The sequence below is a fragment of the Stenella coeruleoalba genome, assembly GCF_951394435.1.
Source record: "Stenella coeruleoalba genome assembly, chromosome: X".
In the NCBI taxonomy this organism is placed as follows: domain Eukaryota; kingdom Metazoa; phylum Chordata; class Mammalia; order Artiodactyla; family Delphinidae; genus Stenella; species Stenella coeruleoalba.
This window is the reverse complement of record NC_137152.1, coordinates 112,044,809-112,059,521: the sequence shown is the minus strand read 5'-3', so window position 1 is coordinate 112,059,521 and position 14,713 is coordinate 112,044,809. Positions and strand designations below refer to the sequence as shown.

The following is a 14,713-nucleotide window of genomic DNA, read 5'->3' as shown; positions in this document are numbered from 1 at the left end:
AACCCAAAGATACAGGCGCATGTCACTGGAAGCAACATGCAAAGTACCCAAGGTATTTCCAACTTGCAGCAATTACATGGCTCAAGTCTCACCATGTCTGACATATTCAGAAAGGTAAAAACACACACCCTTTACTCAGGGGCAGAGGCCAATGTACCCTTCTGCTTATGAATGCCAAGCCATTTGTGCTGTCCCCAGCCTCTTAATCCTATGCTTTCATAGACCCTAAATTTATCCCAAACTTCATGTTAGAAGGATAATACCTTCAACATTTAAGCCGTAAGAAACAGAATGTTTTTCAGGGTTTCTGGCCTCCACAGAATTATATTAAGGCATTTCAAATTTAGCTTGACATGAAATTCTAAGCCAAGAGGATAAGGATTAGCTTTGAGGTCACATATCTCTTAAAGCACATAAACCCTCTGACAGATTTGAAATATGAAATGTATCTTCCTCAAATGATTGAAGAACTACACGTTTTCTTTCACCTCTGACGTGCTGAGGTAAAATTCTGAATGCATGTCTACTACTAAAGCAAGTTTTGTGATCTGGGTTGGATTTCAGAATTTATTTATCTTGGATGAAGTATTTCCTGACTAGACTTCTTTGGTGTTCTGCCACATAGGCTGGTCCTCTGTAATCTGTCTCAGTCCAGTACCTACATCTGCCCCAAGCCAAGCCTCTGTCTGCTGCAAACCTTTATTCATTTATTTAGTCAGTCAACATGCATTATGAGAGCCTACCATGTACTAGGGATTGTGCTCAGTGCTGAAAATGCAGAAATAAGTAAGACATGGCTCTTGCTTTCTGGGAGCACACAGGCTACTTTACAGTGATAAAGACAGGCACGGAAATATGCCATTACATTAGAGAGATATGCATATGGTTAAGAATCAGACCAAACTGTGTTTGAATTCTAGCTCAGCTATTTTGAGCTGTTTGACCTTGGGCAAGGGGGAGGGGCAATATAGGGGTAGGGAATTAAGAAGTACAAACTATTATGTATAAAATAAGCTACAAGGATATATTGTACAACACAGGGAATATAGCCAATATTTTATAACTATAAGTGGAGTATAACCTTTAAAAATTGTGAATCTCTATATTGTACACCTGTAACATATAATATTGTACAATAACTATACTTCAATAAAATAATTAAAAAAATTAAACAGATAACTTCTCATTAGAAACTACGGAGGCCAGATAGCAGTGGGATGATATGTTCAAAGTGCTGAAAGAAATGACCATCTACCAAGAGTTCTATACCCAGCAAACTTATCCTTCACTAGACAATAATTTGAATCCACATAAAGAAATAAAGAGAACTGGTAAAGTTTTCTACATCAATAATTATAAAAAATATATTTTTGATTTTAACTGTTTTCCTCCTATTTGATTTAAAGGACTACCTAAAGCAGTAAATACAAGTTTATATTGATGAGTATATATATATATATATATATATATATATATAGTATTTCTTTAAGGTTGGGAAAAGAGGCACCAAACTCCAGGCTTTTAAAAGAGGTTGTCTTAAAATAATTTTGCACTCAGGCTTGATGGAAAAGCACCAGAACTTCTAACTGATTCTCTTAGCCAAGAGAGGAGCAGTTTAGGATTTGTGGGAAAGATAACCTGGCCATTGAATATAGACCTTGGAGCCCTCTGGGTCTGGAATGGCTAGAAAAACTTGGAGGTTGTTGAACAAACATACACTCCAGACCCATATTTTTCTGATCAAGTTTGGCTGATGATAATAATACCAAATGAATGTCTCTCTGTTCTGGCTTGCTCTACAGTAAAATATGAAGGAAATCTCAGAGGCATACCTGGGATTCATATAGGAATGAATGATCAAGGGGATCTTGAATTTGGCACTCTGTTGGTGAGTCAATATATCAGAGTCTATTCTCTCACTCCAGGGCTTACTGTCTGGAAAGGTTGTTGCCTCTCCCCAAAGAATTTCAGCAATGGTTGGATTTTTTCCCCCATCTCTAATTAAAAAACATATAGCTTATCCTAAACCATGTGATTATTCTTAAGGAGAAACAAAGGTGTTGTTTTCTCTCCAGAAAGAAATAATCAAACAATAATGGTTTCGGATGTGCTTTTTATGAAATAAACAGTGGCAAGACCAGTTTATTTAAAGTGGGTTTTCAAGAGCAGAAGAATGAAAACAAATGGAGTTAGAAGTGAAAGCAAATATTCTAGAATCTTACCTCCCTTTTGTAGCCTCAAGGGCTGGGCAGTCAACAGCTGGATTCACAAATATCACAGACCCGCAGGACTCAGAGCTGAAAAGAACAGTAGACATCATCTAATCAAATGATTTTCAAACTTTTATAGCAATATAAATCTTTGTTAACATGAAATATTTCTTGGAACCCCACTATCGAAAAGATATACAAAAAGTGGTGCCTTGATTAAAGCAGGGATAGGAAGCTCAGAGTACTGCTAGCTTCACAACCCTTCTCCAAATCATAACTCCGCAATCTCTGCCATTTGACTCCTGAAAGAACTCTAAAAGGCACACCTTTTCATGTGGGGAAACCGAGCCCCAGAGGGAGGATGAGCCTTATTCAATATCACTAGGCTAGTCAGCAGCACAGTTGTGAGTAGAACCCTGGTCTTTCAGCCCAAAGTGTTTTCTCCTGTACCATATTTCTGAGAAGTCTGCAAACTTTTCAGAAAGCAATAATAAACTTATTTTCATTATGTCCAGTTTACGTGAGGGGGAGGCCTTCCGTGTTAGTGCTCTCACGTCTAAGTCTTGGGTTATTATCTCACTCCCACATTTTAATTATTATATTTTTATTTTTTTCACATCTTTACTGGAGTATAAATGCTTTACAATGGTGTGTTAGTTTCTGCTTTATAACAAAGTGAATCAGTTATACATATACATATGTTCCCATATCTCTTCCCTCTTGCATCTCCCTCCCACCCTCCCTATCCCACCCCTAAGGTGGTCACAAAGCACCGAGCTGATCTCCCTGTGCTATGCGGCTGCTTCCCACTAGCTATCTATTTTACGTTTGGTAGTGTATATATGTCCATGCCACTCTCTCACTTTGTCACAGCTTACCCTTCCCCCTCCCCATATCCTCAAGTCCATTATCTAGTATGTCTGTGTCTTTATTCCTATCTTACCCCTAGGTTCTTCATGACATTTTTTTCCTTAAATTCCATATATATGTGTTAGCATACGGTATTTGTCTTTCTCTTTCTGACTTACTTCACTCTGTATGACAGACTCTAGGTCTATCCACCTCATTACAAATAGCTCAATTTCATTTCTTTTTATGGCTGAGTAATATTCCATTGTATATATGTGCCACATCTTCTTTATCCATTCATCCGATGATGGACACTTAGGTTGTTTCCATCTCTGGGCTATTGTAAATAGAGCTGCAATGAACATTTTGGTACATGACACTTTTTCAATTATGGTTTTCTCAGGGTATATGCCCAGTAGTGGGATTGCTGGGTCATATGGTAGTTCTATTTCTAGTTTTTTAAGGAACGTCCATACTGTTCTCCATAGTGGCTGTACCAATTCACATTCCCACAAGCAGTGCAGGAGTGTTCCCATTTCTCCACACCCTCTCCAGCATTTATTGTTTCTAGGTTTTTTGATGATGGCCATTCTGACTGGTGTGAGATGATATCTCATTGTACTTCTGATTTGCATTTCTCTAATGATTAACGATGTTGAGCATTCTTTCATTTGTTTGTTGCCAACACTGGCAACAAAGTATATCTTCTTTGGAGAAATGTCTATTTAGGCCTTCAGCCCATTTTTGGATTGGGTTGTTTGTTTTTTTGTTATTGAGCTGCATGAGCTGCTTATAAATTTTGGAGATTAATCCTTTGTCGGTTGCTCCATTTGCAAATATTTTCTCCCATTCTGACGATTGTCTTTTGGTCTGGTTTATGGTTTCCTTTGCTGTGCAAAAGCTTTGAAGTTTCATTAGGTCCCATTTGTTTGTTCTTGTTTTTATTTCCATTTCTCTAGGAGGTGGGTCAAAAAGGATCTTGCTGTGACTTATGTCACAGAGTGTTCTGCCTATGTTTTCCTCTAAGAGTTTGATAGTTTCTGGCCTTACATTTAGGTCTTTAATCCATTTTGAGCTTATTTTTGTGTATGGTGTTAGGGAGTGATCTAATCTCATACTTTTACATGTACCTGTCCAGTTTCCCCAGCACCACTTACTGAAGAGGCTGTCCTTTCTCCACTGTACATTCCTGCCTCCTTTATCAAAGATAAGGTGACCATATGTGCGTGGGTTTGTCTCTGGGATTTCTATCCTGTTCCATTGATCTATCTTCCTGATTTTGTGCCAGTACCATACTGTCTTGATTACTGTAGCTTTGTAGTATAGTCTGAAGTCAGGGAGCCTGATTCCTCCAGCTCCATTTTTCGTTCTCAAGATTGCTTTGGCTAGTCGGGGTCTTTTGAGTATCCATACAAATTGCGAAATTTTTTGTTCTAGTACTATGAAAAATGCCAGTGGTAGTTTGATAAGGATTGCATTGAATCTGTAGATTGCTTTGGGTAGTAGAGTCATTTTCACAATGTTGATTCTTCCAATCCAAGAACATGGTATATCTCTCCATCTATTTGTATCATCTTTAATTTCTTTCATCAGTGTCTTATAATTTTCTGCATACAGGTCTTTTGACTCCTTAGGTAGGTTTAGTCCTAGATATTTTATTCTTTTTGTTGCAGTGGTAAATGGGAGTGTTTTCTTGATTTCACTTTCAGATTTTTCATCATTAGTGTATAGGAATGCCAGAGATTTCTGTGCATTAATTTTGTATCCTGCTAATTTACCAAATTCATTAATTAGCTCTAGTAGTTTTCTGGCAGCATCTTTAGGAGTCTCTATGTACAGTATCATGTCATCTGCAAACAGTGACAGATTTACTTCTTCATTTCCGATTTGTATTCCTTTTATTTCCTTTGCTTCTCTGGTTGCTGTGGCTAAAACCTCCAAAACTATGTTTAATAAGAGTGGTGAGAGTGGGCAACCTTGCCTTGTTTCTGATCTTAGTGGAAATGCTTTCAGTTTTTCACCATTGAGGACGATGTTGGCTGTGGGTTTGTCATATATGGCCTTTATTATGTTGAGGAAAGTTCCCTCTATGCCTGCTTTCTGCAGGGTTTTTATCATAAATGGGTGTTGAATTTTGTCAAAAGCTTTCTCTGCATCTATTGAGATGATCATATGGTTTTTCTCCTTCAGTTTGTTAATATGGTGTATCACATTGATTGATTTGCGTTTATTGAAGAATCCTTGCGTTCCTGGAATAAACCCCACTTGATGATGGTGTATGATCCTTTTAATGTGCTGTTGGATTCTGTTTGCTAGTATTTTGTTGAGGATTTTTGCATCTATGTTCATCAGTGATATTGGCCTGTAGTTTTCTTTCTTTGCGACATCCTTGTCTGGTTTTGGTATCAGGGTGATGGTGGCCTCGTAGAATGAATTTGGGAGTGTTCCTCCCTCTGCTATATTTTGGGATGGTCTGAGAAGGATAGGTGTTAGTTCTTCTCTAAATGTTTGACAGAATTCGCCTGTGAAGCCATCTGGTCCTGGGCTTTTGTTTGTTGGAAGATTTTTAATCACAGTTTCAATTTCAGTGCTTGTGATTGGTCTGTTCATATTTTCTATTTCTTCCTGATTCAGTCTTGGCAGGCTGTGCATTTCTAAGAATTTGTCTATTTCTTCCAGGTTGTCCATTTTATTGGCATAGAGTTGCTTTTAGTAATCTCTCATGATCTTTTGTATTTCTGCAGTTTCAGTTGTTACTTCTCCTTATTCATTTCCAATTCTATTTATTTGAGTCTTCTCCCTTTTTTTCTTGATGATTCTGGCTAATAGTTTATCAATTTTGTTTCTCTTCTCAAAGAACCAGCTTTTAGTTTTACTGATCTTTGCTATCGTTTCCTTCATTTCTTTTTCATTTATTTCTGATCTGATTTTTATGATTTCTTTCCTTCTGCTAATTTTGGGTTTTTTTGTTCTTCTTTCTCTAATTGCTTTAGTTGCAAGGTTAGGTTATTTATTTGAGATGTTTCCTGTTTCTTAAGGTAGGCTTGTATTGCTATAAACTTCCCTCTTAGAACCGCTTTTGCTGCATTCCATAGGTTTTGGGTCGTCGTGTCTCCATTGTCATTTGTTTCTAGGTGTTTTTTTTATTTCCTCTTTGATTTCCTCAGTGATCACTTCGTTATTAAGTAGTGTATTGTTTAGCCTCCATGTGTTTGTAGTTTTTACAGATCTTTTCCTGTAACTGATATCTAATCTCATAGCGTTGTGGTCGGATGAGATACTTGATACAATTTCAATTTTCTTAAATTTACCAAGGCTTGATTTGTGACCCAAGACATGATCTATCCTGGAGACTGTTCCATGAGCACTGGAAAGAAATGTGTATTGTGTTGTTTTTGGGTGGAATGTCCTATAAATATCAATTAAGTCCATCTTGTTTAATGTATCATTTAAAGCTTGGGTTTCCTTATTTTCATTTTGGATGATCTGTCCATGGGTGAAAGTGGGGTGTTAAAGTCCCCTACTATGAATGTGTTACTGTCGATTTCCCCTTTTATGGCTGTTAGTATTTGCTTATGTACTGAGGGGCTCCTATGTTGGGTGCATAAATATTTACAATTGTTCTATCTTCTTCTTGGATCGATCCCTTGATCATTATGTAGTGTCCTTCTTTGTCTCTTCTAATAGTCTTTATTTTAAAGTCTATTTTGTCTGATATGAGAATTGCTACTCCAGCTTTCTTTTGGTGTCCATTTGCATGGAATATCTTTTTCCATCCCCTTACTTTCAGTCTGTGTCTCTAGGTCTGAAGTGGGTCTCTTGCAGACAGCATATATATGGGTTTTGTTTTTGTATCCATTCACCCAATCTGTTTCTTTTGGTGGGAGCATTTAGTCCATTTACATTTAAGGTAATTATCGATATGTATGTTCCTATTCCCATTTTCTTAACTATTTTGGGTTCATTATTGTAGATCTTTTCCTTCTCTTGTGTCTCTTGGCTAGAGAAGTTCCTTTAGCATTTGTTGTAAAGCTGGTTTGGTGGTGCTGAACTCTCTCAACTTTTGCTTGTCTGCAAAGTTTTTAATTTCTCCATCAAATCTGAATGAGATCCTTGCTAGGTAGAGTAATCTTGGTTGCAGGTTTTTCTCCTTCATCACTTTAAATATGTCCTGCCACTCCCTTCTGGCTTGCAGAGTTTCTGCTGAAAGATCAGCTGTTAACCTTATGGGGATTCCCTTGTGTGTTATTTGTTGTTTTTCCCTTGCTGCTTTTAATATGTTTTGTTTGTGTTTAATTTTTGACAGTTTGATTAATATGTGTCTTGGCGTGTTGCTCCTTGGATTTATCCTGTATGGGACTCTCTGTGCTTCCTGGACTTGATCAACTATTTCCTTTCCCATATTAGGGAAGTTTCAACTATAATCTCTTCAAATATTTTCTCAGTCCCTTTCTTTTTCTCTTCTTCTTCTGGAACCCCTATAATTCGAATGCTGGTGCATTTAATGTTGTCCCAGAGGTCTCTGAGAGTGTCCTCGGTTCTTTTCATTCTTTTTTCTTTATTCTGCTCTGTAGTAGTTATTTCCACTATTTTATCTTCCAGGTCACTTATCTGTTCTTCTACCTTAGTTATTCTGCTATTGATCCTATCTAGAGTATTTTTAATTTCATTTATTGTGTTGTTCATCGTTGCTTGTTTCATCTTTAGTTCTCTAGGTCCTTGTTAAATGTTTCTTGCATTTTCTCTATTCTATTTCCAAGATTTTGGATCATCTTTACTATCATTATTCCGAATTCTTTTTCAGGTAGTCTGCCTATTTCCTCTTCATTTGTTAGGTCTGGTGGGTTTTTATCTTGCTCCTTCATCTGCTGTGTGTTTTTCTGTCTTCTCATTTTGCTTATCTTACTGTGTTTGGGGTCTCCTTTGTGCAGGCTGCAGGTTCGTAGTTCCCGTTGTTTTTGGTGTCTGTCCCCAGTGGCTAAAGTTGGTTCAGTGGGTTGTGTAGGCTTCCTGATGGAGGGGACTAGTGCCTGTGTTCTGGTGGATGACGCTGGATCTTGTCTTTCTGGTGGGCAGGTCCACGTCTGGTGGTGTGTTTTGAGGTGGCTGTGGACTTATTGTGATTTTAGGCAGCCTCTCTGCTAATGTGTGGGGTTGTGTTCCTGTCTTGCTAGTTGTTTGGCAAAGGGTGTCCAGCACTGTAGCTTGCTGGTCGTTGAGTGAAGCTGGGTGCTGGTGTTGAGATGGAGATCTCTGGGAGATTTTCGCCGTTTGATATTATGTGGAGCTGGGAGGTCTCTTGTGGACCAGTGTCCTGAAGTTGGCTCTCCCACCTCAGAGGCACAGCAGTGACTGCTGGCTGCAGCACCAAGAGCCTTTCATCCACCCGGCTCAGAATAAAAGGGAGAAAAAGAAAGAAAGAAAAAGAAAGAAAGGAAGGAAGGAAGGAAGGAAGGAAGGAAGGAAGGAAGGAAGGAAGGAAGGAAGAAAGAAAGGAAGGGACAAAGGAAGAAAGGAAGGAAGGAAGGAAGGAAAGAAAGAAAGAAGGAAAGAAAGAAAGAAAGGAAGAAAGGAGGGAGGGAGGGAGGGAGGAAGCAAGGAGGGAAGGAAGGAAAGAAAAGAAAGAAAGGAAGACGATAAAGTAAAATAAAATAAAGTAAGATAAAATAAAGTTATTAAAATAAAAAATAATTATTAGGAAAAACAATTTTTTTTAAAAGAAAACAACAACAACAACAACAAAAAGCAGACGGATAGAACCCTAGGACAAACAGTGGAAGCAAAGCTATACAGACAAAATCTCACACAGAAGCATACACATATACACTCACAAAAGGAGGAAAAGGGGAAAAAATCATAAATCTTGCTCTCAAAGTCCACCTCCTTAATTCGGGATGATTCGTTGTCTATTCAGGTATTCCACAGATGCAGGGTATATCAAGTTGATTGTGGAGCTTTAATCCGCTGCTTCTGCGGCTGCTGGGAGAGATTTCCCTTTCTCTTCTTTGTTCTCACAGCTCCCAGGGGCTCAGCTTTGGATTTGGCCCCGCCTCTGCGTGTAGGTCGCTGGAGGGCGTCTGTTCTTCGCTCAGACAGGACGGGGTTAAAGGAGCCGCTGATTCGGGGGCTCTGGCTCACTCAGGCCGGGGGGAGGGAGAGGTGCAGATGCGGGGCGAGCCTGCGGCGGCAGAGGCCAGCGTGACGTTGCACCAGCCTGAGGCGCACTGTGCGTTCTCCCGGGGGAGTTGTCCCTGGATCCCGGGACCCTGGTAGTGGCGGGCTGCACAGGCTCCCCGGAAGGGGGGTGTGGAGAGTGACCTGTGCTCGCACACAGGCTTCTTGGTGGCGGCAGCAGCAGCCTTGGCGTCTCATGCCCGTCTCTGGGGTCCACACTGATAGCCATGGCTCAGGCCCGTCTCTGGAGCTCCTTTAAGCAGTGCTCTTAATCCCCTCTCCTCGCGCGCCAGGAAACAGAGGGAAGAAAAAGTCTCCTGCCTCTTCGGCAAGTCCAAACTTTTCCCCGGACTCCCTCCCGGCCAGCCCTGGTGCACTAACCCCTTCAGGCTGTGTTCACGCACCAACCCCAGTCCTCTCCCTGCGCTCCAACCGAAGCCCGAGCCTCAGCTCCCAGCCCCGCCCGCCCCGGCGGGTGAGCAGACAAGCCTTCTGGGCTGGTGAGTGCTGGTCCGCACCGATCCTCTGTGCGGGGATCTCTCCGCTTTGCCCCCCGCACCCCTGTTGCTGTGCTCTCCTCCGCGGCCCCGAAGCTTTGCCCCTCCGCCACCCGCAGTCTCTGCCCGTGAAGGGGCTTCTAGTGTGTGGAAACCTTTCCTCCTTCACAGCTCCCTCCCACTGGTGCAGGTCCCGTCCCTATTCTTTTGTCTCTCTTTTCTCTTTGCCCTACCCAGGGACATGTGGACTTGCTTGCCTTTTGGGAGGTCTGAGGTCTTCTGCCAGCGTTCAGTAGGTGTTTCTGTAGGAGTTGTTCCACGTGTAGATGTATTTCTGATGTATCTGTGGGGAGGAAGGTGATCTCCGCGTCTTACTCTTCCGCCATCTTCCCTACGATCTCCTCATTCCCATTTCTTTTTTTTTTTCTTCTGGTACGTGGGCCTCTCACTGTTGTGGCCTCTCCCATTGCGGAGCACAGGCTCCAGACGCGCAGGCTCAGTGGCCATGGCTCACGGGCCCAGTCGCTCCTCGGCATGTGGGATCCTCCCGGACTGGGGCACGAACCCGTGTCCCCTGCATCGGCAGGCGGACTCTCAACCACTGCGCCACCAGGGAAGCCCCCATTTCTTATCTTTTAATAGGGTTAACTTGCATGGGTAGAAGCCAGCGATTGAAATAGTGACATGATTTTGGGGAACTGTACATCTAGTTAAAAAGCTTTCCTGAGCAGCAAAGGATTTATCATTGTGAAGCAGGCATTTCATTCGATGACAAAAGGTCTAGTAGGATAGTGTCTGGCAGTTGGTAGATGTTAAATAAATGTTAGTGCCCTTCTTTCTCCTCTTCACTTGACAAATGATAGATTGAAAGTCATGTTCCCAACTGCCAGGATAAGGAAAGCACTTGCAAAACAATAGGATTCTGATTGTGTAGATGAACACCTTAGCTGGGTTCCTCAAGGACCCGGGAGGTACTGAACATTTACTTAAAGAAATACAAGCAAAGGTCCCTATATTTTTCTCTTCCCATCCGGCATCTAAGCAGCTATCTCCTCCTGCAAACACTCTTGTCTGTGATGTGTACTACAGAACACAAAACAAAAGAGATGAGTTAGTCCTGCTTAAGTGCATCATTGTGCTAATGAAATTAATCAGTCACAATGACAGCCTTAGAGCAGCAGGGAAGCTTACAAAATGGTAGCAGTTAAGAAGTGGCTGCTGGAGAGAGAAGCTGAATGCAATCAAGGATGAAATAAAGCAAAACAAGATTGGGTTAAAAAAAACGCTCAGCAATCAACTGTCCATAAGGCCTTGGAATAAAGGGAAAATGGGGGCTATTATTTGAAGTCTAATGAAGAAAGCGTTTGCAGGGATTATAGCTCCTTTCCTCTTTTATTATTTTTCACAACAGTTTAAAACTCTGTAAATTTAACAAATAAAAAATATTCTCATTAATTACAAATATGTGCCCATGTGGCCAGTATGTAGAGAAAAAGGGATGGAAGTGCAGGGCCCTGGGTTCAGCTCTGCCAGTTGTCTGTCTTCCATTGAGCAAGTCCCTTCCCTTTTTTGGGCCTCAGTTTCCCCATCTAGAAAATGACAGGGTAGACTAGACACTCTAAGGTAGATCCTTTTAGTTCTAACATTCTAAAACCCTGTGGCTCTTTACAGAAGTTTTATTATAAAAAATGATTTTTAGTGTGTCATAGATACTGTTTGTAAGGTGAGCAACTTGAGTCCTAAGTACTAAGCTCAATTTTCTTGATGTTGTTATGGAATATTCATACATTTGAGATAAAAAGATCCTGTGAAGCAAATGGATTAATGGCTATCTAAATGGGTTTGTTTTGGATACTATTTACATCTTGTTTTTCATCCACAGACCTCAGCCACTATCTCTAGGGATAGTACTTCCAACGTTTTCCAACTCTACAGCAAACAGACTTTACTTCCAGGAAGCTTTGTGTGATGGCTTATTGTAAATTTTCTCTCCTGCAATTTCATCCCGTTTCTCTTTTCCTTGATTTCATTCCCTTCCTGCCAAGTACCAACAGAAGCTATGGTTGGTTTCTTTTTCTTTTTTAAAACTGGTATTTATTAGCTTTGGAAGATACAGGGAAAATATTGGAAACTCAAGACAAAGTTTTGCAAGATTAAATAGGTGGGAAAAGTTCATAGCAAGTAATAAACATTTCTCTGAGCCCCCGAAACTGGAAAATCACTGTTTAGATTCATCCACCATAAACCCAGGTGAAGCAATTTGGTTCTTGGAGTAGGAAAGAGGATGGAATTTGTAAGGTTCTTATATCCATAGACATGACTAAGCAATTCGTCTACATTATCCCAGATCTGGTCAGGGTCTCTAAATGCTATTGGCAACCATGGTGCTTGCAGTGGATATTTGGAAGATAGGTTTGGAGAAAATTTGATGTGAGAACTCTGGAATAAAACTACACTTTTGGAAGCTCAGAGTTGGAAAATTCCCTACCCACTTACCAGAAAAATCAAAGAAATGAAACGGTGTCTACAAAATGCAGTATCATATGAGCTACTTCTAGAAGTGGTCTTGGAAACTTGTGTAAATTTGGAGGCAGAATCAGCATGGTTTACTGAGAAATGCAGTATGAGTGATGAGGAAGTGGGAGAGGTTGAAGATGACTCCCAGGTTTCAGATTTAAGCAAATGGTATCCTTTACTGATGGTGAAATCTGTTATGAGATAAGGAATTTGGGGGATGGATTAAGGAAATGATGTGATAAGCTCTAAGGCCTGAGAATGGGAAGGAAAGAAAGTCAATGAGTAAAATTGAAAAACAATAAAGTGAGAAATCAGAAACATTTAAGGAGAGAACAAATAACGTGAGAGTCAACAGGAGCAGAGGAAAAGGAACAGATCAACTTGTTGTTTGGTCTTGGTCTTGATTTTCATAAAACCTGAAGAGTTTACGGTGTAAGTTCCATAAGCCCAAATCAGCAGTTTCAGGGGTTTGATAAGGGCTTAATCAAATGAAAATTTCTAGGAAATATTACAGTTTTGCAAAATGAATAAGGTAATGTTGACTTAATCTTGTTTTATCAAGGAAGAATTTTGGTAGAATCACCTCACCCTGCTGCTCCGAATCTTCTGGTAGTGCCTATTTCCTGAGGATCAAGGGCTAAACTCCTTAGCCTGTCAGAAAGATTGTCACCATCAAACCCTAACCTACCTTACTTAGCTCCTCCTGTCATCCCCTTTCTTCTATCTCTATGTTCCAGTCCTACTGAGTTTATCATAATTCTCTTTAAAACAATATCTTTTTTATGACTGAATGCCTTTACACATATTATTTCCTACCCCTGAAATGGTCTTTACTTCCTTTGCCATATAATAAACTCCTTAATTTCCTTCCAGAGTAGAAAAAAATGTCACTTTCCCTAGGAAGAACTACCTGACTTCCCACTAAAGAAGATTTGGTTGTGTGGACTACAGAGTTCCCACTGCCTTTTGCAAATCTCTCCACTAGAACACTAATCACACAATTGTAATTTGAAATTTTCTCTTTATGTGTCAGTTTCTCTTATACACTGTGGACTCCTCAAGGGACCAAGTAACCATCTTTATAGCCATATTACCTAGAAGAAAACCTAACATTTGTAATTAATTGTTCCATGCCTGGCTTCCTCTTTTATTATTATTTTTTTGTGTGTGTGTTAGTTTCTGCTTTATAACAAAGGGAATCAGCTATACATATACATATATCCCCATATCCCCTCCCTCTTGCATCTCCCTCCCTCTCACTCTCCCTATCCCACCCCTCTAGGTGGTCACAAAGCACCAAGCTGATCTCCCCGTGCTATGTGGCTGCTTCCCACTAGCTAGCTATTTTACATTTGGTAGTATATATAAATACTGTATGCTATCACATATATATGGAATCTAAAAGAAAAAAAAAGGTTCTGAAGAACCTAGGGGCAGAACAGGAATAAAGACACAGATGTAGAGAATGGACTTGAGGACACGGGGAGGGGGAAGAGTAAGCTGGGACGAAGTGAGAATGGCATGGACTTATATATACTGTCTTCCTCTTTTAAACCATAGATTTCATGAGAAGAAAAGTCTCGCCCATCTGTTCATTGTATTCCTAGTGCCCAGCACAGAAATTATGAGTTAATGTTCTGATAGTTTCAGGGAGTAGGGGATAATAATTGGGGACACATAATTAATGGTATCTGGCAGCCTATTGGAGGTGAGAAATGAGGAAGGAAAGGTCAAGGCATGGCATGGGCTCTTGGATACATGGTGGTTTCATTCACTGAGATGGTGATCACTGGAAGAAGACAAGATTGAAAGTGAGGGAGAGGATGAAGATTTGTGTTTTATTCATTTAATACATTTATTGTTTAGTAAGCATCAGATACTGTTTTAAGTGCTTTACAAATATTAACTCATTTAATCATCATAATAATCCTCTGTGGTAGGTACTTATAGAATCTCCCTTATACAGATAAAATTGAAGCATAGATAAGATTCAGGAATATTCCCAAGATCATCCAGATGTTAAGTGATGTAAATAAAGCTTCAGATTCAGTGAGTTCATCTCTAGAATCCGTGCTCTTAACCACTTTACATGCTACTGAGTTCAGCTTTGCATATAAGTTTTGGACAAGTTCAGTTTTGGACACATTGCATCTGAGATGCCCATAAGGAAATCCATTAACTGTTAGATATTCATATGTTTAATCATAATAAGTCTTGATAGAGAAGGCATGTGGCTCAGTCTCTGTATGAAGTGGGATTTAAAGAATCATTATTTAATAGCCAAAACTAATTTATTTGCTTTTCTTTAAAGACTTTAGAGGACATCCCTATACACAATCTACAGCAATCCTTGTTTAAACCTCTTTCCTCTCTGATCAACTAATCTTATACCACAAAGCCACGAAGACCCTAAGACTGTAATCTCTTGCACTCCCCAAGGTGGAGATAACACTTTTCTTCCCCCAG

At 40.1% G+C, this 14,713-nt stretch overlaps 1 long non-coding RNA gene across 5 annotated transcripts in view; it reads right to left on the bottom strand.

Moving 5' to 3' along the window:
* The window catches only part of LOC307180943, a 510,594-nt gene that overhangs the window by 173,241 nt on the left and 322,640 nt on the right, over positions 1 to 14,713 (bottom strand). For all 5 annotated transcript variants that reach the window (XR_013825808.1, XR_013825809.1, XR_013825810.1 and 2 more), the window contains one exon: positions 2,223 to 2,297. This is a non-coding gene — a long non-coding RNA (uncharacterized lncRNA). The remainder of the gene's footprint in view (positions 1 to 2,222; positions 2,298 to 14,713) is intronic.